At 53.4% G+C, this 25,021-nt stretch overlaps 1 pseudogene; it reads left to right on the top strand.

Moving 5' to 3' along the window:
* The first annotated feature begins 2,324 nt into the window (after nt 1-2,324).
* On the top strand, nt 2,325-7,769 carry LOC136465651 (receptor-like protein kinase FERONIA; annotated as a pseudogene).
* Nucleotides 7,770-25,021: the final 17,252 nt, after the last annotated feature.

Below are 25,021 nucleotides of genomic sequence, written 5' to 3'. Positions count from 1 at the left end.
ATGAGGATGGGCACGATCCACAACATAAATGGGGTACAGCGAGTTATAGGGTGCCTTGCCGCGCTCAGCCGCTTTATCTTACGCCTCGGCGAACGGGGTCTCCCCCTCTATCATCTTCTGAAGAAGGCCGACCGCTTCGAATGGACGCCCGAGGCCCAGGAGGCACTTGACAAGGTCAAGAAGCTCCTGATGAATGCCCCGATCCTGGTCCCCCCAAACGATGGGGAACCACTTCTGCTCTACATTGCGGCCACCACGCAAGTGGTCAGCGCCACCCTGGTGGTTGAACGAGAAGAAGAGGGACATGCCCTCAAAGTGCAGCGTCCCGTGTACTTCATTAGTGAGGTCTTGTCCGATTCCAAGACTCGCTACCCCTAAATCCAGAAACTCCTATACACCGTCCTTATTGCCAAGAGGAAGTTGCGTCACTACTTCGAGTCGCATCTGGTGACGGTCGTGACGTCCTTCCCTCTCGGCGAGGTCATCCAAAACCGGGACGCCATAGAAAGAATTACGAAGTGGGCACTCAAGCTGATGGGTCAAGGCATTTCATATGCCCCTCGGACGGCCATCAAGTCCCAAGTGCTGGCAGATTTCATTGCAGAGTGGACCGAGATCCAAATGCCGCCAGCAGTCGTCGACCAAGAGTACTAGACGATGTACTTCCATGGATCACTGATGAAGAAAGGCGTCGGCGTGGGGCTAGTCTTTGTTTCGCCCCTCAGGGTATGCATGAGGTACATGGTTCGCATGTCGTCCAGCTCTTGGAGGGACGATTTCATCTTCTATCTTGGCGGAAAGGTCATGCGCCAGAGGGGCCACCTCCTTCTCGATGTCGTCCAGCTCGATGTCGGTATAGACGAGCGCGAAGCCTTGGCTCATCGTCGCTAGATCAATGTTCTCATAATGAGAACGGGCGATCGCGAACGATCCGTGAATGCCAAAGAGAAGCGCGCCCCTTGCCATATCACGTGCCCGGTCCATGATCCGGGTGGCGCGAACCGCGAGCGAGCTTGTCTCCTGCTCCAGGGCCAGCTCGAGCTCATCGCAGACCAGCTGGACGGCGACGCGTAGGTTGTTGTGTTCATCGCTCTCCTTCTGGAGGGTATCCTTCACCTCGCTGAGCTCCTTCTCCAGGCCACGGCTCTTCACCACCTCCGCCCCGAGCTTGTCGTCAAGGCCTGCCCAAGTCACATACCGACCGTGTCAAAAGACTTACCACGGGTTCCAGGAGAAAGACAACAAGGGAACCCGGAGACTTACCGTTCACATCCGCCCGAAGCTTGCGCACCTCATCACGCTGCCGGGTCACCTCGGCCTCCAGGCGCGGGATCTCTTCTTGGCGCTGACTAACCTTCGTGGCGAGCCCAGCGGACATATCCTCGGCTGCAACCTTCAGGTCCCTCTCCCTCTAAAGCCCATTCTCGAGGTGGCCGATCCGCTGCTGAGCGTAGGCGCGCTCCTGGCGAGCCAGATCAATCCCCGTGCGGAGCTCCTCTATGGCCCAGAGCAAATCATCCCGCTCCTTCGGTAGCCGCTCGGACTCCACCGCGTCCATGCACACCCTCTCGATCAGGGCCATGAGCTTCTCCTCGGCCTCGCGGGCGTCGTCACAAGTGTCCTCCCTGACTCGGAGGTCGGCCACCTCCCGGGCGGCAGGGGCAAGCTCAGCCACCTCCTGACGGGCGACAGCGAGCTGTGCAGCCAGCCCCACACTCCGTCGTGTCTCCTCAGCAAGGAACTAGGACTTCTCTCGGCTGCGGCCGTAAGGATCTATGAAGAAGACAAGGCTTAGAGGCACGGAAAGAGACATGAGGGTCGGAAGCACGGTGATATCATACCTGGTCAACCGGGGCGACAATGTCGTGCATCGAGCTCAGCCTAGTGGTCAGAGCGCGAACCGCATTCCCAACCTCCGTGTGGACGCTCCCCCATTCCCTTTTCTCTGCTGTGTCATTGAGGACAGACACTCGGACCAGAGACCGAGACGACCCCGCGCCGACCTCAAGCGGCGCCGACCTCTCTTACGGCGGCAGCTCCTCCAGAGTGGCTCCTCTAGCGATAGACGAGGCGGTTGACGCGGACACGAAGGCCTGCCCTATCACCACATCCGCGAAGGATGCCTCGGGTGCGCCCCCTTCCGTCCGTCCCGCCACGGACACGGCCACCTGCACAGACGACGGTTCCGACCGTGCCGCCTCCGCCTGCGACGTCGAGGACACGACCTATCCACTACATGCTAGCAATGCTGCTCCCTAAATCTGTTCCAGAAACAATCGATAGCAGGCGCCGTGCGTTCCTCTGGACAGGCGGCCATAAATGCAATGGCTCACAAGATGGGTAAGGGATGGATGCCAACTTGGGTAACGAAGAGTAGTCCAGCTCTTCCTGATTCAGTGACCATCGGTGCCAATATTCTACTGTCAGACGTACCGGCAGTTCTCATTTGCAAAGATAAAGGCTGCGACAAACAACTTTCATGAGTCACTCTGTGTTGGTGAGGGTGGATCTGGTACAGTTTACAGTGGGCAGATTAATGGACGAAAAAACAAAAAGCACCAAACGGGAGTTACTGAATTTTATAGTGAGATAGAGATGATGTCAAAGCACCGACACCGTCGTCTTGTGCCACTGATCGGTTACTGCATCGAAGATGATGAGATGATACTAGTCTAGGAGTACATGACTCGTGGAAGTCTGCATGGCCACCTCTATGGGACACAGAAGCCGTCCTGTGGGGGTATGCCCCTCCAGTATTCTTAAGACAAGACATGAGCCGTACTATCGGAGGTGGCCCAGTCCACAAGATCAAGGTGTGCACGGTGCTGCTCGGCGTGCACTGTAAGACATTGTATAGTACCAAATAGGATACTTTACTTGTAACTCTGCCCCTCCAGACTATATAAGGAGAGGCAGGGGTCCCTTAGCGGGCACGATCCATCAAGATCTATCTACTACATCTCAATACAATACACCAAAGACACAGGACATAGGGTATTACGTCGATCAGACGGCCCGAACCTGTCTAAATCGTTGTCTCTGCGCCTTGTGTCACCATCCGGTTCCTGATTACGCGCACCCCCACCGACAAATCTACCATCGCGGGATACCCCTCGGTGGACTGCCGACGATATTCTGTTGACAGTTGGCGCGCCAGCATGGCCAGATCTTCATGGTCGGATCGATCTCGTGGATCATCAATGCTGATGGAGTCGGAGAGCTCCTCGAACCGGTACAGATTGATTCTGCGCCGATCACCCCCGCACCCGCGACAGCAGATCCGATGTCGGAACCACCTCCGAGGTCGCCTTCACCAACAACTCACCGCCCACCAGGTGTTCGCCGTCAACGCCGACCAGATAACGCCATACGTCGCCGATCAGACTTTCTGTCTAAAGCTAAGTCACGCTTTAATATTCTTTTAAATATTCTCCAATCTTCGTTAATCGTCATAATGTTTCTCCGAGCTGTTTTCTCCATATTTGCTCTCCAAACGATTTTTCAAACCCTCAAACAGTCATGTTGATGTTTGGACGCCTCCAGAGACAGTCCTGTCTCAGGCTCCTCCCTACACGTGCACGAGCGTCTGCCCTCTGCGTTATGGATGGTCGGCAGCGGCTCCTTAGCGACGTCTGTTCCTCCTACACGTGCACGGACTCCGCGCTCGACGTTATGGTTAATGGGCTAGTTAGGGCTGGAGACTCAGCTACACACTAACTGTTCGGGCGGTTCATATTAAACATAAATATATTTTCACTCCAACTGATCGTCAAGCTACATACGCTATTTTTTCTCCGGAGTTCATATATTTTTACATCATGTACTACCCATTCTACATGTTTGTATTGCAGGGTCATCGTCTAGGTGATCGGACCACCTGGTGCTCGGACTTCTCCACCGATCAACTGGTCGGACCGCTAGGTTCATGGACTTCGTCACCGACCAGTTGATCAGACTGTTCGCCGGTCGCTTCTACTCAATGCTCACTTCGTCGCCGACCAGTTGACCAGACTGTTCGTCGCTCGTGCTTCATCACCAGCTACGCTGGGGACTCATCGGCGCTCGGTTTCTTCGTGCTCGAGGAGTAAGTGGGCACACTTCACCGCACGGACGTCGCCAGCTACGCCGGGGACTCCTCGGTGCTCGGACCTCGCCACCTTCGCCGGGGACTCCTCAGTGCTCGGACATCGTCGCCTATGCCGGGGACTCCTCGGTGCTCGGTCATCGCCGTCTACGCCGGGGACTCCTCGGTGCTCGGTCATCGCCAGCGACGCCGTGGACTTCTCGCTCCTCGGTGCTCGGTCATCGCCAGCGACGCCGGGGACTCCTCGCTCCTCGGTGCTCGGTCATCGCCAGCGACGCCGGGAACTCCTCACTCCTCGGTGCTCGAACATCGCCGCCTACGCCGGGGACTCATCGGTGCTCGGTCATCGCCAGCGACGCCGGGGACTCCTCGCTCCTCGGTGCTCGGACATCGCCGCCTATGCTGGGGACTCCTCGGTGCTCGGTCATCGCCAACGACACCGGGGACTCCTCGCTCCTCGGTGCTCGGACATCGCCGCCTACACCGGGGACTCCTCACTCCTCGGTGCTCGGTCATCGCCAGCGACGCCGGGTACTCCTCGCTCCTCGGTGCTCGGACATCGCCAGCGACGTCGGGGACCCCTCGCTCCTCGATGCTCGGACCTCACCGTCTATGCCGGGGATTCCTCGCTCCTCGGTGCTCGGACATCGCCAGCGACGTCGGGGACCCCTCGCTCCTCGATGCTCGGACCTCACCGTCTATGCCGGGGATTCCTCGCTCCTCGGTGCTCGGACATCGCCAGCGACGCCGGGGACTCCTCGCTCCTCGATGTCGGTGCTCGAGCATCGCCAGCGATGCTGGGGACTCCTCCCTCTTCGATGCTCGGACATCGCCAGCGAAGCCGGGGACTCCTCGCTCCTCGGTGCTCGGACATCACCAGCGACGCCGGGGACTCCTCGCTCATCGGTCATCGCCAGCGACGTCGGGACTCCTCGCTCCTCGGTCATCGCCAGCGACGCCGAGGACTCCTCGCTCCTCAGTGCTCGGTCATCGCCAGCGACGCCGAGGACTCCTCGCTCCTCGGTGCTCGGTCATCGCCAGCAACGCCGGGGACTCCTCGGTGCTCGGTCATCGCCAGCGACGCCGGGGACTCCTCGCTCCTCGGTGCTCGGTCATCGCCAGCGACGCCGGAGACTCCTCGCTCCTCGGTGCTCGGTCATCGCCAGCGACGCCGAGGACTCCTCGCTCCTCGGTGCTCGGTCATCGCCTGCGACGCCGGGGACTCCTCGCTCCTCGGTGCTCGGACATCGCCAGCGACGCCGGGGACTCCTCGCTCCTCGATGCTCGGTCATCGCCAGGGACGCCGGGGACTCCTCGCTCCTCGATGCTCGGTCATCGTCAGCGACGTCGGGGACTCCTCGCTCCTCGATGCTCGGTCATCGCCAGGAATGCCGGGGACTCCTCGCTCCTCGGTGCTCGGTCATCGCTAGCGACGCCGGGGACTCCTTGGTGCTCCCTTGGTGGTTGGATCTTGCTACGTCTCGTCGGTGTGCTATCAAGCTGCTCCATGCTATTCGGATCAGGGTGCTAATCTTGGGCTGCACGTCTGGGGTCTTGATACGCGCATGTCAGACGACGTCGGTAAGCTTTCAGACTTCTTTTCCTTTGACCATGCTACAAGATTCATTCTTCATCTTTCAGCAGGCTCGGGGACTAAGTGGGCACACTTTACCTTGCGGTGAATGTGCTTGTTCTCATCTCGAGGCTACGTCAGGGGACTGGCTGCCTGCTCGGCTGGTCTTCTACTTTCTGACTCTGGCACCACTCGACTACGTCACCTACTGTCAGGCTCGGGGACCAGCTGTGGGGGTATGCCCCCCGGTATCCTTAAGATAAGACATGGGCCGCACCATCGGAGGTGGCCCAGCCCACAAGATCAAGGCATGCACGGCGCTGCTCGACGTGCACCGTAAGACATTGTATAGTACCAAATAGGATACTTTACTTGTAACCCTGCCCCTCCAGACTATATAAGGAGGGGCAGGGGTCCCCTAGCGGACACGATCAATCAAAATCTATATACTACATCTCAATACAATACACCAAAGATACAGGACGTAGGGTATTACGTCGATCAGACGGTACGAACCTGTCTAAATCGCTGTCTCTGCCCATCCGGTTCCTGATTACGCGCACCCCCACCGACAAATCTACCATCGCGAGATACCCCTCGGTGGACTGCCGACGATATTCTGTCGACACGTCGCTTACCTGGAAGCAGCGTATAGAGATCTGCATTGGTGCAGCTCGTGGTCTGCGCTACCTTCATGAACAACAGATTATCCATCGTAACCTGAAGGCGAAAAAGATCCTGGATGAGGAATGGGTTGCCAAGATTACAGATCTTTCTCTTTCCAGGGATGGGACATTAGTCGAGACAAGTGTGGTTGGAGCTATGGGTTACGTCGATCCTGAGTTCATGATTACCGCTCGGCTCACTGAGAAATCAGATGTCTATTCATTTGGTGTTGTGTTATTGGAGATCCTCTCTGCTCAGCTTCCTTATGGTTTCAGTAGTCGAGAAGAACAAGAACAGAACATGTTGTCTCTTAACAAGTTAGCCAAAACTGCTTTCAAATGTGTTGCTCCTGAAGGCATTGATCGTCTGTCGATGGGAGATGTGGTTTCAGACCTGGAGCATGCCCTTCAGTTGCAGGAGAGTGCAGATGCAAGCAAAGGAGATGTGGTTTTAGACCTGGAGCATGCCCTTCAGTTGCAGGAGAGTGCAGATGCAAGTGAAGGAGATGTGGTTTCAGACCTGGAGCATGCCCTTCAGTTGCAGGAGGGTGCAGATGCAAGCGAAGGTGACAAGATTTTGCCGTCATGTCTGTGCCGCCATTTCTGTCTTGCAGAGATGGAGGCCGCAACAAACAACTTTGATAAGCCACTCCTTATTGAGAATAGTGGTTTATTTGGTAGAGTTTATCATGGCAAAATTGATGGGGCGGCAATAACCTTGGTGGATGTTATGCATATCTACAGCATACGTGCCTTCCGTAGCCTCATAGAGATTATGTCGAAGCTCGGCCATGTTCATCTTGTGCCACTGATTGGTTATTGCCATGAGCAGGAGATGACACTCATGGTCTACGAATACGTGGCTGGTGAAAATCTAGGTGAACACCTTTACGGGACCAGGAAGCAATCCCTTAACTGGATTCAGCGTTTGGAGACCTGCACTGGTGTTGCTCGTGGCCTGCAGTACCTTCACGGATCAAACATTATACTGGATGAGGAATGTCTTGCTAAGATTACGAATCTAGCTCCTCCGTCCAATCTCTTGGATACCCACGCAGCCGAATTCTGTGAAAGTAATGGTTACAGCGATCCAGAGTACTTGCGCACCGGTCTGCGTACTGAGAAATCAGATGTCTATTGTTTTGGCCTTGTGCTACTCGAAGTCCTCTTTGCTCGCCCAGTTATCGAGTGCCACCGTATCTGGGAAAAGGTTGCGCCGTCAGTGAACTGGGCATGCCAATGCTCGGACTACCTTCATTCGTTTGTTGATCCATACCTAGAGGGAAAATTTTATGAACAGTGTTTAACTATATTCCTCAATACTGCTCGGAAGTGCATTGCTGATAAAGGCATTGACCGTCCATCCAACGATACGAGCTGTACTGTGCAACCTGGAGTATTGCCTTCAGTTGAGTGGGGGCCTGGAGAGCGGAGAGGATCGTGGTAGCATGTCAGGTTATGCCATGGATGAGGGAAGGTGATTGACTGATTGTGGATTCTGAATTCTGATGATGACCAAGCACCAGGCACCATTAGTCTGATTCCACGAGTTTGTTCTGTCATTACTCTCCCTTGTTTGCAATATAGGAGTACCGTCTTGCTTATTCAGCCTGTTCGTTTCGGCTGGATTAGCTTATAAGCCATGACTAAAAGTACTGCTGGCTGGTTTGGTGTGAAAGAAAAATACTATTCAAGCCATGAATTATAAGCCAGATACGAGCAATCCAGCCGAAACAAACAGGCTGTAGGAGTAGTGGTAATCTCTGACTGGCTTGTACTAATGTATCGCTGCTATTTACCGAACGAATGCCTAGCTCCACTGGCATCATGATCATCCTTAGCGCATGTACAGGAACTATGTCAACTTTGTCACACGCAATTCAAGATTGGATTTTTCACCCTTGTTTCTGTGAGGTTGTGTATCCATGTGTCCCCTCGGCAGGAGACTGGCCTCTCCCTTGCTCAAAGCTTTCGAGGCCGGCACACGCATGGCCTTGAAAATTTTCTAGGCCTTGCAGCTGCAGCACGGCCCCAGGAAGCGCATGGTCCAAGCGTATGGAAATGGAATGGATGCGCGCTCAGCACGACAGCCCGTTGTTCCTTCCCAATTCTTGTCCCGCACCTGTTCATTCCTTCATTCTGCCCACACGTGTACCGCGGCCCTACAAGAGCTAAGTCAATAGTAATTAAATCTGAGTTCACCAACACCGCAGGCTCCAATTTTAAACATTGACATGGAATTCATTAAGGGCTTCAATTCACGCTTGACTTGCTAGAGAGCGAACCGGTATTTACGTGCTCCCTCAGTCCCAAAACAATAAGTCACAATTTTTCAAATTTTACTTGGTATAGAAAATAATATCAATATTTATATCTCTATATAAATTAGTTTATTATGAATATAGGTGATTTCTGGAGACAGATAGATAGGAGCAGCCGGGCCAGCCGCCCCTAAAAAGCTTTCTGTAGTAGCCAAATGTCCCACGTGGACTGGCATCCATCAAAGGTGGTGCAAGATCTTCTAGGTGACTGCCTCTACGAAGAACACGACGTTGAACACTGTTGTCAGCTACCTAAGAACCGTAGGTGGAGTTTCCTTAGAAGAACCTGTAGGACGAGAGGTGCCTCGACGACACTTCCAAGGTACAAATCGACACCCAAAGTGTGTGTCACCGGCTCCGGTTAACATCAGTCAAGGCTTTTGTCCAACACGCTCCAACTCATACCTACACAAAAAGAGCCGCACCACCACTACTAAACAGCCGGCCCTGCAAGCACCGTGACATCTCAGTGTGTTTTCTTCTCATAGCTCATGATTTCCTTAAATATGTTTTTTATCGTTTATTAATTCTTTACGTTATAAATATTTGCATTTTTTATGTATTTGATCAAACTAAAAAAAAAACTACTCCAGAAGCGAGATGTATAATTATTTGCGGTTTGGTTTTTCCCGGTTACCTTGTAAAGGCAAATGCGTTTCACCGCCACGACCACAGGTTCCCTCGTTGACACGACGCAAAAATAAAAAAATGGTGGACAAAAGACATTTCGTACTGGCATAAGCCATAAGATTTTGTGAGAATAACGTGTTTTCTTCTTGCAGCTCATGATTTCCTTGAGCATGTTTTCATAACCTTGTGTTTATTTATATACAGTGATCTGCTTGTGGTGCTCTACGACTGCAAGTTTCCATAGCACATCAATCAATATATATTCAATACTAATACCTAATAATTGATACGAATTACAGTTCTAATGCTTTAATAAAGGTTCTTTCTTCCTGCTTCCTCAACCCCAAACGTCAAGATGTGCAGTGGGAGATGATATGGATAGCTTGCATGTTGAGATAGAACTCGTAGTACGGATTAGTTTTATAAGAGATATAATTCGATAAGCTAAGTAACTTAGTTTTTGCTAGTGTGGTAACATGGTGCTAATAATTCCATGTGGCTGAGGTTGTGGATGGTAACCCTGACAAAGGGTGGGTCCAAGTCGTCATCGCTATAGTCCCAATTGGTTTGATCTGGGTTATGATCTTGAGGTTCCTCCGTGGGAGGTTCGGTGGGTACCACCACAGCTTGTGAAAGCCGAGTCAAATAGGTCACCGCCGCGTTTCTTAGCCTGATTGGAGGCTGAGGAGGAGCACGAACGGGCTGTAAAGAGTGACGTCGAGCTCATGCTCTCGACCGGCTTTAGCGAGTACGTAGGCGTGGTGGGTCAGATGGCGGGCGAGGGCAAGCAGTCCTACGTCCACAGCCTCCTCCAGTCCGGCAGCGAAAGCACAGACCTGAAGAGCTAGTTCCTCCTCTTGCTGGGGCATCTCGAGTTCCTGCAGGTGTAGGTTCCCAAGTTGATCGGCGATGAAGTCAAGTTTGCCGAAGGAGATCTTCTCGTCCGGCTGCATCTTCTCCGGTTCGTCGCCAAAGTTGAAGACGATTCCCATCTGAAACACAAAAACAAATCTGTATGCAAAAGGCCCCTACCTGGCACGCCAACTGTCGGATGATTTAGTTCTAGCAATGCCTAGCAACGAATTCACGTAGCACACGAGACATACGATTTATACTGGTTCGGGTCACATGAGGTACCCTAGTTTAGTTGGGGGTGATGCTGCTCTTCTTGTATTCGTATGCTTGGTTACATGGGCTGTTGCTCCTAGCAACGTAGTAGATGAGATGAAAGAGAATGAGATGGATCCCGATCGCGAGGTCCCTACCGAGGGTAGGGTTACAATGAGGGCGATCGGCTAACAGTTTGGTTTCCTGGTTTGTTACTTGAAATACATATAGATTGATCCTATGCTATCATCCATATACGTCGGCTCTGTATATTCTCAGCATGCCTTGATCTTCAAGTCAGTTGCTCCGTTTGGCCTCCGTGGCCCTCCTTCGCCATGGCCTTTGGCCCGATAGTTGGACATGGTCGAATAGATGGGCAGTGTGGGTACCCCTAGCCCATATATCCAACAGTGTTACTATTCAACTCCAGAGTAAAGTTGTTCGGGCATGGGAAACTACGAATCAAATGGGAAAGACCTTACAAGGTAATTAGCACATCATCTCATGGAGCAGTCACACTCCAAAATGACAAAGGTACGATTTTCAAGGTAAATGATCATCGTTTAAAAGTTTCTATGATCCACAATTGCTAGAAGAAGAATTGGATGTAATTAACTTTATAGAATTTAAATAATATTTCCATTTCAGTCCTTCTTCTTTACACTGTGAAAAACCTTTACAACCATGTTCACCTGTGCCTAAGGAACTCCCATCAATTAAAATGACATGTTTTGAATGAACTAAAACCACACTTTGATTAATATTTTGAAAAGTGACATGTTTGTGACATTTTTGAGATAGAAGTTTGCTAAAATTTGTTCCATATACATATAGCTTGTGGAAAAATCTCTTTATAGGACAACCATAGTGACTAGGTTGTTGTGAAGTGTGATATAGATCTGGCTTAGAAATCCTACCTGTCGGTGCAGAAAGTGACCAACTAGTAAATATTTGTAGTTTTGCTGTACGTTGTGATCGGAGGTGGCCTAGCACTCAATGACACAGGATTTATACTGGTTCAGGCAATGTGCCCTACGTCCAGTTGGGGTCGGTCGGCGACTTTATTCCTGAGCCCAGGTGCTCGAAGTCTATAGTGGGGTTACAAACGAGAAGGAGAAAGGAGGGGGTATACAAGAGGTTCGAAAGGCTCCGGCTAGAAGGGTTGCGGTCATAACTCGGTGGTGCTGCGGTTGTGAGGGGTTGGTGTCGATCTAGTGAGTCTGAGCTTGAAGAAGTCGATCCCCCCCAGGTTGGAGGGAGCGCATCCCCTTTTATAGATGAAGGGGATGGCTCTTTACAGGTGAGAGGGGGAAAGTACAGATATTTCTAAGCCTTACTGCCTATGGTGATGAAAACTGGATAATGGTTGAAGCCTCCCAATCATGTTGATGTCGCTGTAGGATGTCAGATGTGCACGGGGGGTCGAGATATCTTCTTCAGGAAGGATGGACGCCGGTACCTGCAAATACTTCTGGATGCCTGGTGGCATGTGAGGAGCCACGCTATGTTCACTCGGTATGGCAGATCCTGGAGCCCATACTGCGATCGATGTCTAGAGACATGTGGGGGGTTACCGTATGGGAGTTTCTAGCGGCCCCTACAATACTTTGTGTCAGGGTGGCTGCAGAGCACTGTTTTGCGCAGGGTATGGTCACTGGTACAATGGTTTTGACCTGTGAGCCATGCCTTGCCTTTCTCCGCATGTCTTCTGGTTCCTTCTGAATGGGGAGCCCCCAGTCGGATGGCTCCAGTCGGCCCTTAGTGCGTCGATCGGAGAAGAGCGGTGAGCAGACTTCCCACGAGCCCCGGTCGCAGGGTCGGAATCGCGGGGTCAGAGTAGGAAGCAGCATTTTGGGCCAAGCCTTTCGATTGGAGAGACTGCTTGGAGACGGCTGGTGCCTAAAGCGAGTGCTCCGATCGGAGAGGTGGGCCGAAGAAGCTGACGAGCGGGCGCCTGTTCTTACGAGTAGACCTTCCGGTCAATGACCGGACTGCCCTTCTGGCCTGCTGTGTTTTAGTTTTTTGGGCCATCCCATGAAATATATGTTGTTTTCCTGGGCCGAGCCAGGGCGTGGGAGCCGGTCCTCGAGGGACCCCGGGTTTATGAACCCAACAGGAGCCCCCGAGCCCCCGAGCGATTTGAGCCGAATCGTCCGAGGGATTTTTGTCTTGCTGGCGGGTGCGCGCGAGCGCACCCGTGGGTGTAGCCCCCAAGCCCCTGGGTGGTTTGGGTGGAACAGGCTGGGGGATTTTTGTGTTGTGTCTGTGGGTGTGCGTGTTTTGAGTTTTAAGACATGATTTTAGTTAACCATGGCGTCGTTGTGCAGCCGAGGTGTTTTTAAGCGCGGGGATTGGATTGAGACAAAACTTATTGATCCCGGCATCGGTGCGTGTCGGGGATTGAGTGAGGAGTTTTAGTTTTTGGATGTAACAGAGTTTGATCTTTGGCGTCGGTGCATGCCATGGGATCGGGTAAGGTGGAGTCGCGAGTAGACCCAGGCATCGCTGCTCGCCGTGGATCGAGAGAGTTAGTTTTAGTTAGTGAAGCCGTTACGCGAGTTTAGGAGCCGCGGTCCTAGGAGCCGTAGCCAGATGTCGCCGATCCTATCGACGCGAGTTTAGGAGTCGCGGTCGCAAGAGCCATAGCTGGATATCGCCTATCCCGTCGACGCGAGTTCGGAGTCACGGTCCCATGGCATTTAAGCCCCGAGCCCTGTCGGGCCTTCGTGGGGGTTGTGAGTTGTTTTGCGCTACCCCATCCGGTTCCTCACAATCGGAGGGGCTGAGTTTCATCGCCTGTCCTGATCGCTCGGGCTCGAAGACTAGCTCGGTGAGCTCGCTAACGGGTGTGATCGAGTGGAATTCGGGTCCGTTGTTCGCGACGGGGTCGGCATAGCCCTCTTGTGGCATTCCACTACTCCTTTACCTGCAACCCGGTATATGCCTAGGTCGCTCCATAGAGCGACCCGAGTGGCCTGATGGCCTCCCCTCAATGGAGATTCTATGGGCTTGGCGAGAGGTTTAGGATCAAACGAGAAGGTTGAGATGACCCGGTTTGCTAGACCGGGCAAAGGCCACATGGTGCTCATCTACGGTTTTCTCCCCTGGCTCTATTTGGTTGCTCATATCGAATGAGGCAAGCCGCCGCTTCGTGGCGCAACACGGAGCATTCTGGTGCATTTCACTGCACATGCGATGCTTAGTTCCTGAGCCCCTAGGCGGTTCATGCCCTAACCATCTGAGGGTTTCAGGCGTATGGAATGAAATGCACATATGGATGTATGAATGTTTTATGAAATGCGTGTATGGATGTATGAATGTTTTATGAAATGCGCATATGGATGTATGAATATTTTATGAAATGCATGTATGGATGTATGAATGTTTTATGAAATGCGCGTATGGATGTATGAATGTTTCAAATTGAAATAGAGAGGCTTTGATAGTGTTTTACTTTGAAGACTGGAGAGATGGGGTTCATCGGGCTCCAGTCGGAAACGTCCGTCCGGGACCTGCGCTTGTCAATCGCGGATTAGCCCTCGTGTGAACAGTTTTGTGTTTAATGAACATATGCTTACCTTGATGACCTGAGAGACGGGGTTCGGAGAGCTTCAGTCAGAAATGTCTGATTGGGACCCATGCTCGTCATTCGAGACGGAGTCGGCATGGCCCACATGGGGCGCCCCTTCGCTTCCTACCTATATCTCAGGTGCTTATCCTGAGTGAATCGATTGACTTAGGAGGGTCTGGTTGTCTCTCAGCGGAGATTTTGTGTGGTGGGGCCTGCACGACTAGAGTGACGGAGTTCGAAGAGCTCCAGTCAGAAATGTCCAACTAGTACCTACGCTTGTCAATCGTGGGTTAGCCCTTGTGTGAACTGTTTGTATTAATGAACACATGCTCACCTTGGCGTCCTGAGAGACGGGGTTCGAAGAGCTCCAGTCGGAGACGCCTGACCAGGACCTGTATCTCAGGTGTTTATCCTGAGTGAATCGATCGACTTAGGAGGCCGGTTGATCTGTTTCGGTGGAGATTTCACTGTTGGGTCTCTCTAGGTCTGGCCTGGGGAGACGAGGAGTCATCCACGTGCGGTGGTGCTTTGGTTTTCGTGCCCTGCGCACGATAGTGGTTGATTGTGCGGTAGTGGTGGGCCATGGCCAGGCCATGTCCCGCCTGATCAAGAGCTGTTTTGTCATGCTGGGCATGTCCCATCGGTCAGGGGACGTCCCATCTATGTTAAATGGGAAAGAGAGAAATTCTCGCTCCGTCGTTCTGCCTTCCCCGATTGGCGCGTCCTTCCCCAACCGCCATCCCTTTTCCTTTAAGTAGGAGTAGGGAGAGGTTTTTGTTCCGTTCTTTTGCCTGTTCTTCTTCTTCTATCGCCCCCTTCTTTTCTTACCGTGAGTGTTCCTGAGAGCCGCGGAGGTCTCTAGGAGAGAGAAGGGAGAGGGTGAGAGCAGAAGAGAAGAACTTACTAATTCTTTTTGCAATCCGGAGTGAGGATGTCGGACTGGAAGTCATCCACCATGAGGAAGTCGGTGCTGGAGGCCTTCATCTAGAAAGGGTTTCTGCCGCCATAGGAGGTGGTGCACTGGAGGGTCCCCAGAAAGGAGGAGTTCCCACAACCTCGTTCCGACGAGGTGGTTTCATTCCTTACCTTCCACGAGCGAGGTTTGGGATACCCCCACGCACTGGTTCCTGCGCGGGCTTCTCAACGAGTGGGGCCTAGAGCTATAGCATCTCAATCCGACGGGGGTGCTGCACCTCACCAGATTCTTTACTGTCTATGAGGCTTTTCTTGGGATGGAGCCGCACGTGGATTTCTTCGGCGGCTCTTCTCCCCGAGAGCCTTGATGGCGGGGGACTTGGCTGAGATCGCATCAGTGGGAGGATTCACCCTGCAAAGGAAGCCAGGCGTGGGAGACTCGTATCCTAGGTACCTCCCCTGCGACTCCAATCGGGGTGGCATGGGGAGTGGTTCTACATCAGGAATCCGGTGGTGGTGCCACTCCTGGTGTTCACTGGCAGGAGGCCAGAGAAAAAAGAAAGTTGGTCGTGGGGCTGCGCCAAAAAGGAGAAGCACAAGGTGGGAGTCATCGAGGCGGAGCTCCGGAAGCTCATGAAGAGCGGCCTCAATGGGGTGTGGGTGTTTCACACCCTATACCGCATCGGGTCGTGCCGTTGGCGGAGAGGGTGCAGCCGATGTGGATGTACGACGGCCTCATGGACCCGGACCGTACGTTGTCGAAGGATCTGCCGGACGACAAGGTCTAGAGTCGCATTGGTTGGGTGCTATAGCTGAGGCCCAAGGAGAGGGTCGAAGGGAGGCCCATACCTTTCAACTCTTCGATCGTGTCCCGCCTGGTTTGTTCCCTTCTCTAATCTGCGCATTTTTCTCTGCTTTTCCTATTTCTTGATTGGGGGTCATATGTTCTGTAGGGGCTCGGAAAGTACAAGTCCCAGCCGCACCTTCCCAAGGGACTGGAGGGCTAGGCTCGGCAAGCCGCTTAGAAGGAAGCGGCAGACGCCCGGAAGAAGAAGAGAACTAAGGAGGTTCGGTGGAAGGAAGAGAAGAAGGAGGTCGCCCGGTGCATGAGGGCTGGGGAATGTAGGAGCGATGTTGAGTCGGAACTCACATCGGATGACCCTCCTATAGATTTGGACGACACGGTCTTCTCCAACGAGGAGGAGAGTCGGGAGGTCGTTGGGACCTTGGCGGAGCGTCGTGGCCCTGCGGTGACGTCTGCTGGTGGTGAGCAGGAGGCCGGGCGGTGTGCGGTGGTTCCTGCGTCGAGGAAGCACGCAGCGAGTGTGGACATCATTGGCGAGCGAGCAGTGAAGCGACCATGGTCACCGCGCCCCTTGATGGTGTTGTCGGTCTCGTCGTCGTCCGTGGCGGGCACGGCCGAGCGAGCTAGGCGGTTCGAGGAGCGGACGAGTGCTTGCGCAGCGACGGAACCGGTGCCAATGACGGACTTGCAGTCGAAGGAGGCCTTGCCTATCGTGGCTGTAGTTGAGCAGTCCGGGCGGTCTAAGGGGCAGACTGGCGCCCGGTCGATACGCGACTTGCAGTTGGAGGATGCCCCACCCGTTGCTCCGGTCCAGGAGTCCTAAGCCGGAGGTCGCAGCGACCCATAGGCCGGGCAGGAGCCGATCGGGATGACTCCGACCCCGTTCGAAGCGAGGGGGCATGGGTCGCAGCCTGGGAGTGGTCCTCGACCCGTAGGTCCATGGTCGTCGGAGCCTGCCTTCCACGTCGTGCCACTCACCACCCGGTATGTTTCCTTGCTTCTTCGATTCTTGCTGGTCGAGTCTTTGTGGAGTGTGGCTTACCCATGATTTTTGTTAGCGGCCGGGGGATGCCAGGGTTGAGCATCACCCTGACCCCCATGTAGGAGGTTTGGAGGCCCACACTATAGCATGTGGCGGCAGCAAGACCTTCCCTCCCGGGGGTGTTGCCCCCTGGGGGGCTACTGATAAGGCAGCAGCGGCTGCGGTGGTGTTGGCGGCGATCCCGGTGCCGATGGCAGAGGTGACACTAGTGGCCCCTTCTTTGGCGATCGTGGTGGAGGAGACGATGGAGAGCGAACTCCCTATCTGGCTGGGTGGAGGGCTACACGACCTATCCTTGCTGTTGGAGCCGAAGGCGCCAGAGGGAAGCGTGGCCGGGGCGGAGCTGGGACGCCCGGCGACGTCTCATGCGAATGTGGTGGTGGAAATCCCATCTAATGACAAGGCGGATACCGTGGAGGAACCAGTGGTGTCGCCGTGGGAGCTGGTGGTGGTCCGGTCGGAGGCTGGGCCCTCCAGTGGTTCATCAGAGGCTGACCTGGAGTGGCCCTTCCCCGAGGACCCGTCGAAGGCGAGGTTCGTCCTTCGGGATTCCCGGGAGCGCTAGCTCTGGGAAATTTTTGGTAGACAAGGGCATGTCATGGTGTTTGAGCTCAACGAGCTGTCCGCGAAGCTAGAGAGCACCCGGAAGCAGGCTCAGTTTGCCCAACAGCTAGTTGAGGTCGACCTGCAACTTGCCGCGGAGGTGATTTTTTGGTACTTCTCCTTGCCCTTTGAATCTTTCGTCGGTTGTTTTTATAATGCCTATTTTTTACAGGAGATAAGGAAGGTGTCGTCCCGCAAGTCGCACTTCCTCTGGGCGGAATACGCTCGGATGGCCGAACTAGAGCGCCGGGCGGAGTCTGCTTGCCGCGAGTCCCAAATCCGGACGGTCGAGGCAGCCGCGGCGTGGGTGGAGGGGCAGCATGCGGCAGAGGGGGCGACTGTTGCCGAGCAAGGGCTCGAGGCGACGAAGGCCCGCCATGAAGAGATCGAGGTGGGGTTGTGGACGTCCCTGGCTAATACTGAGGCGGCGCTTCAAGAGGCCTTTGCGGCCCTTGAGCCAGAGCGGGCCGCCCTATAGAGGGCACAGAAGGCCCTGGAGGTGGAGTAGAGGGCTCGGTCGGAGGTGGATCAGGAAGTGCTCGTGCTCCAGAGCCAGGTGATGGGGATGGAAGACGCGAGTACCCGGTTGCGTGAACAGGTGGCCCGACAGGTAGAGGATTTCTCCACCCTTGAGGCCTCTCGCACCGGTGCGTACCCTTTTGTTTTCTTGTGGTGTTGATTTTTCCCTCAGCCTATTTCTAAGTTTGTTGCCCTTCCTCCAGAGTTGGGTGAAAGGGTGAAGGCGCTAGAGCGAGACTTGGAGATGTCCAAGGCGAGCTTTAGCCGGAACGCTGAGGAGCTGGCCAAGTCCCATGAAGAGCGATGCGCTCTCGAAGGGGATCTCGACCAGATCCGCAACGTTGCCCGACTTGTCGTCTCAGAAATCTTCGGGTTAGCGCCAAGTACCAGTACGCCCGCGGTCTAGCTGGCGGAGGTCCCGGGTGCGGTCAGGGACCTCATCAGGAGCGGGGTGTTTTCTAGGGCATTGGGGGTGCTGACCTTGGTGGCGACGCACCACCCTAACCTGGACTTTGACGCTATCTATAGTGGGTATGCTGAAGGTCTGAGCATGGAGGACATCCAATCCATCGGGGTGAGCTTGTTGCCGCACGCGCGGTCGGTGTCAGAGCAAGTCTCCACCGAGTGGGTGATGGACGTTCGCCGTCAAGACATGGCCTGAAGCATGCATGGAGAGAATGCTTCTGAGCCTGCGGATAGCCCGGAGCCTAGTTCGGGGGGGGGGGGGGGGGGAATGTCGCCTCGGCCTCGGTCGAGCCGAACATCGTGCTGCCAGGGGGTGAGCAGCCTACGCCTTCGTCAGTTGCGCCGCCAGCAGATGCCACGGGGTTGGTTTAATACCTTTTTTAAATACAAGTAGTTAGTAAATGTAAGAAGTTTAAGTTCGTGGGGGGAACCCCTGTGTAAAACATTCGTGTGCGTTTAAATGACTGCAATCAGTTTTTGTTTTTGTGATGGAGTTGCTCCGTTCAGGGAAGCTTGTTCCCTTTCGTTCCTTAGTTCTCCCTTAGCATAATTTTGTTTTAAATTTCTTTCTATCTCATACCTGCCCGTTTGTTCCGTAGGTCACAACCTTGCGAGCCCGGGGCATGGCCCACGAGGCTCGGCCGGTCGTGATCGTAGGAAAAGGTGGGGTGCGATCAGTCGGAATGTTCTAAAGCAAAGTTACGTAAGGTAAAACAAAGGAACGAACTACCCTTTTGTTCAAGTAGGAAGGTGTTTCTTCATTCAAAACCAAAAGAGTTCTTAAGGTAAAAACAAAAACAAAGGGGTAGTAGAGCCCCCTAGTGGAGCCCCCCGAGCGCCCCGAGCCGAAAAGTGTTCGGGTCGGGGTGCTCTTATGGGAGCGTTCGCTAAGTAAAGGTAAGACTGAAACTTAGGAAGAGAAGAAGAGACATAGCTATTCCAAGGTCATCGGAGAGAGCGTCATTGTCATTGTCCTTCAGTTGGTAGGCTTCCGGATGGATCCCTTCATACTACAGTCGTCTAGATCCTTGTCCGCTGCGCCCCCTTCTTCAGTCGCTGCCTCCTCGCCTTTTTCTTCCCTTGGCCTACCGGCCTACCTCAGCAGGCGCCTGAGGAGCTGGCAGTCCTTGTAGAGATGGTTCACGGGATAGTTGTGGTTGGTGCATGGGCTCTCCATGAGATTGTGGAAGTGGCCTGAAGGGTCTTGCTGGGGCTGCGTGCCCATGTGATCGGCCGCAGTGACCAATGCGAAGTTAGCTGGTTGGTGGTGATCGTTTCTGTTCCTTTTTCCCCTCTGTGTGGAGGGGCCCTTGTCTTGATCCTAGCGCCTAGCCTTACCTTTGTCGCGGCCCCCATTGAAGCGCGGCAGAAAAGGCGCTTGCTGGGGGTGTTGGACAAAGGTCCGTGGTTCCAAACTGTCAGGGCTAGGACTCCGGTCGACACTGCGCGCATCTTGGTTCGGCCTGAGCCACGCATAGATAGGTGGTCGTCATGGGGCGGTCGTCAAGTCAAGACAAGGAGCGGTTGTGGCTTCTTGTGCCGCAATCGGTGGTTGAGATGATGACAGGGTGTAGTGCCCCATCTGTTGCGTCCCTATTCCCCGGACAGGGAGTGAGGTCACGAGTCGGCGTCACGATACGGAGTACTCCACCTGTTGAACGGCGACGGTCTCCAATAGTGCTCGGAGGTTCTGGTGGATAGCCCGTCCGCGAGGGTCATTTGGCTCGGGCAAGTCATGCAGGAGCATTGCCAAGGCGGCAATGTTCTAACTGGCCCAAGCGAACTATGGGGGGTTGGTCCCCTAGACTGAAGCATTGCGCTGGGGTTGACGGGCATGACCCTAGGTGCCACTCGCAGGTCTATGCGCACGAGGCGCAGTGTGGTGCGCCGAGCGCGTTGGTGCAGTTGGTGGCTGATGCAGCCACTGTCATTGTTGATCCTCCCTGTGCTCACGTGTGAGCTCGGGGGTCTCCGCGTTAGGGGTCGGCGGGGCGTGGGTCCGGAAGGACTCCGTTACCCCTAGCGGCTGTTCTGGGGCGTCTACCGCAGCGTATTCCCAGGACCGATGGTGGCTAGGCACCACATCGCCGATGCTGGAGCCATCGCTCCTGACGTCGTCATCCATGATGTCGAGGAAGCAGGTGGGAGCATAGCTCGCCATCCCCACGAACTTAGACATGGGAGGGTGCGGTGCCAGCACCTTTTGGAGTCCCCGAGCGTATGCGTCCGTGGAAGACACGAGGCCATAGGGGAACTGGCCGTATGGCGGAGCGGGGTTTGAGCAGAGAGTTTGCTCAGAAAGAAGCGTAGGTGCCGCACCGTTGAAGTTGCATGTCCCGAAGTCAATGGAGGATGTCCCTCCGATGGGTGTCGGGTCGTGCGCCTCCTCGCGGAGGTAGAGTACGCCAAGCCGGTCAGCGACGAAGTCCAGGCTCCCAAAGTGGAAGGCCTGGGCTGGCTCGAAGATGGGTGAAACCCGCATCCTGGCGGGCGAGGGTGTAGGGAACTCCAGCGAGCCAAAACGAATCGTATCATCCGAGCCCGCCACAGCGGGGGTGGCAGAAAAATGGGCCATCCGATGACCAAAAGAGTGTTGAACGTACAGCGTCTTCCCCACGGACGGCGCCAACTATTGGTGTAGAAAGTGACCAACTAGTAAATATTTATAGTTTTGTTGTACGTTGTGATCGGAGGTGGCCTAGCACTCAATGACACAGGATTTATACTGGTTCAGGCAACGTGCCCTACATCCAGTTGGGGTCGGTCGGTGACTTTATTCCTGAGTCCAGGTGCTCGAAGTCTGTAGTGGGGTTACAAATAAGAAGGAGAAAGGAGGGGGTATACAAGAGGTTCAGAAGGCTCCGACCGAAAGGGTTGCGGTCGGAACTTGGTGGTGCTACGGTTGTGAGGGGTTGGTGTCGATCTAGTGAGTCTGAGCTTGAAGAAGTCGATCCCCCTAGGTTGGAGGGAGCGCATCCCCTTTTATAGATGAAGGGGATGGCTCTTTACAGGTGAGAGGGGGAGAGTACAGATATTTCTAAGCCTTACTACCTACGGTGATGAAAACTGGATAATTGTTGAAGCCTCCCAATCCTATTGATGTCACTGTAGGATGTCAGATGTGCACGGAGGATCGAGATATCTTCTTCAGGAAGGATGGACGTCGGTACCTGCAAATACTTCTGGATGCTTGGTGGCATGTGAGGAGTTGCGCTATGTTCACTCGGTATGGTAGATCCTAGAGCCCATACTGTGATCGATGTTCAGAGACACGTGGGGGCTTACCGTATGGAAGTTTCTAGCGGACCCTACAATACTTTGTGTCAGGGTGGCTGTAGAGCACTATTTCGCGTAGGGTATGTTCCCTGGTATAGTGGTTTTGACCTATGAGCCATGCCTTGCCTTTCTCCGCACGTCTTCTGGTTCCTTCCAAACGGGGAGCCCACAATCGGATGGCTGCAGTCGGCCCTTAGTGCGCCAGTCAGAGAAGAGCGGTGAGCAGGCTTCCCACGAGCCCCGGTCGTGGGGTCGGAGTCTCGGGGTCAGAGTAGGAAGCTACGTTTTGGGCTAAGCCTTCCGATTGGAGAGACTGCTTGGAGACGGCTGGTGCCTGAAGTGAGTGCTCCGATCGGAGAGGTGGGCCGAAGAAGCTAACAAGTGGGTGCCTGTTCTTACGGGTAGACCTTCCGGTCGACGACCGGACTGCCCTTCTGGCCTGCTGTGTTTTAGTTTTTTGGGCCGTCCCATGAAATATATGTTGTTTTCCTAGGCTGAGCCTGGGCGTGGGAGCCGGTCCTCGAGGGACCCCGGGTTTATGAACTCGACACTACCTTTTCTATATTCAAAGTACTTGGAGATTTTGTTTTTGATAAAAATATCATAAAACCGTAGTGTCACAGACTCCTCAATGTGAACAATTCCTACCAAAGCCATATATGACATCTTGCATGTTTTAAACCTTCTACATATGCTCTTGTTGTTGTATTGAGTTTGGTTTAACCTTGTTGAGAAATTTATTATGCTCCCAAGATTAAGATCACGTACACGCCACATATATATGTCACTTCTACACTGGGAGTACGCAAAAACATGCATTTAATTTCCATCAAATATATGATCTGTATTTTTAAAAAGTGTGATCTCTCTTTAAATATATGGTTTAGTAGAAGAGACATGGTGTCAGATGATTTAACTCTGGCAATACATAGCAACATGATCACGTAAGATGAATTAGATGGTAGCACACGAGACACAAGGATTTATACTGGTTTAGGCCATGGTGCGCATAAAACCCTAGTCTAGTTGGTGCTGCTGCTCTTCTCGTATTCATATGCTCGATTACAGGGGCTGTTACTCCTAGCTACGTAGTAGATGGGATGGAAGAAGGTAGAATTAGATGATATGATGCCAATCGTGAGGTCCCTACCACCTTTATATAGCCAGAGGAGGTAGGGTTATAATGAGGGTGATCGGCCTAACAGATTGGTTTCCTAATTTGTTTACAAAGAAATCTTCTAGATAGAATCAGTTTCTAGATATTTATTGCTACGCCTTGTCCTCCAAGCTGATGGATTCGCCTGGCCTTCGTGGCCTTCAACCATCATGGTCTCTGGCCCAATGGATGGACGTGGTCAAATATACGGGCAGTGCGGGTACCCCTGACCCATATATCGAATAGTAGCTCCCGCAGGACTTAATGACAAGCTAGTCGAATAGCTCCATCCTCGGGTGCTACGAACCCCTGTAACTCTTAGCACTGTGAGTGTCGATGAGCTCTTCTCGGGTGCCAAGGTCTTGAGTAGCAAAGTTTTGCGTCCTTGAGTGTCGAGGACTCATTGGCGCTCTGCTCGATGTGCAGAGGCCGCTTCTCGGGTGCTGAGAAGTTTGTTTAGATGGTAGCACCGCGTACATAGGAACTTGGTTCCTAGAATATTGTAACGCCTATACAAGCTTTAGTTGACGCACATCATTGAGTCTTGTTTGAAGAAAGGATCGATAGGACAGGGTGTCTGAACTGCCTCATCCCCTCCACCCATACTGTTGCACTTGTGACATGCCTGGGTCGTTGTTCTAGTAGACTAGAGAAGGAGAATTCAAGTGGAGCCTAACAGCATTCACTCGAACAGTTATGGTTGAAGATATATTTTAGAGATGGTGTGACCGGATCGAGATAGCTTGTCATAGGTCACTCAGGAGGTAGAGGTTGGTAATGACTTGACCGGCTCAAGATGACCTGTTTGAAGGTGTATTTGAGCAGTCATTACTGATGATACAGGCGGAGGCAGTGTGCCCCATAGATGCAGGTGGCGTGTCCGACTCGAGGTAGCCCTCAAGGGAGTACCCAAGGGTCATTGCCAACGATGTAAGCGGAGGTAGTATGCCACCGTAGATAGAGGTGGCATGACCGACTCGAGGTAGCCCCTAAGGGAGTACCCGAGGGTTGTTGCTGATGTTGTAAGCGGAGGTAGTGTGCCCCCGTAGATGGAGGTGGCATGTCCAACTCGAGGTAGCCCCTGAGGGAGTACACGAGGGTCATTGCCGATGGAGTGCCTGAAGGCGGCATGTCAACGTAGCTGGAGGCAGCCTGACGATGTTGCCTGTGGTGGCGTGACCGGCTCTAGGTAGCCCCTAAGGGCGTACCCGAGGGTCGTTGTCGACGGAGTGCCCAGAGGTGGCATGTCGACATAGCTAGAGGCAGCTTGACGATGTAGTCTTTATTATTGTACACCTACAAGGAAAATTATTAGCAAAGAATATCTTATATGGAATATGTAATTGTTACCTATTTTTTCGATTTACTCAGGTATTTTGGTGATTTTTTGTTCAGTCAAACTGTCCTTGCATTTTTTGGGGCCCTCCTTCCTAACCCGATGGGTAGTTAGTGTAACTATGGGTTATGGAGGCGATCCGAACTAAAATTTTACTCTGACCAAGTGTAGTCATTCATGGCTCCTAAAGCCAGTGATCTTGAATGCTCAAGGATCACTTGGGTGAATAGAGAACACATAAACCTCTGGGGGCTGTAGCGTATGCTATTTTTTTGAGTTAATAGTGGGTAGAATAGGTGAACGTCCACTTTCGGAAGCGGCAGGACTAAGCCTAACCAGCGGGGGCACATCATAAAACTTGGTTTCCAGATTTTGGAAACTCATACTTTGGTTGCAGCCATTGGCCAACCAATTTTCTAGTTTCTCACAAAGGGGCACACATCCACCGAAATAAGGTACTTTGGGCCCATTCGAACACTCAGGAGATTTACATAGCCTCGAGGCCAGAGGTTTTAGGATTGGCTGACGACCCTCCCAAACATCCCCTTCACTCTGAGATGGTAGTGTTCGGCTTTCACGGTTCTAGGCTGGAACCACCAATTGCGCCTGCTGCTTTGGAGGGCTACGTCGGGCTTTGGTGGGGCCCAAATGTTGGTCCACCCAGTTTTACCAGCAAGGTTTGGACCACTCGGTGGTCGTTGTTGAGTCAACTTCATGACAAGATAGTAGGTTGCTCAACTCTTTGGGTGTCGCAGACCCCTGTTATTTTGGGTACTGTGAGTACCAACAAGCTTCTTCTCTGGTACCGAGGTTCTTCCTAGGGTCTCGAGGGTTCTGTTGTGGTAGTAACACCGCTTATTTGGGAACATAGCTCCCTGGGCACTGTAAGAGATCGGCTTGGGTGGTAACACCTTGCAACTAATAGCGTAGCTTCCAGGGCGTTGTGAACACCT

This window comes from Miscanthus floridulus, chromosome 1, assembly GCF_019320115.1.
Source record: "Miscanthus floridulus cultivar M001 chromosome 1, ASM1932011v1, whole genome shotgun sequence".
Taxonomy (NCBI): domain Eukaryota; kingdom Viridiplantae; phylum Streptophyta; class Magnoliopsida; order Poales; family Poaceae; genus Miscanthus; species Miscanthus floridulus.
Note: the sequence above shows the minus strand (reverse complement) of the source record. Positions and strands in the feature narration are given on the sequence as shown.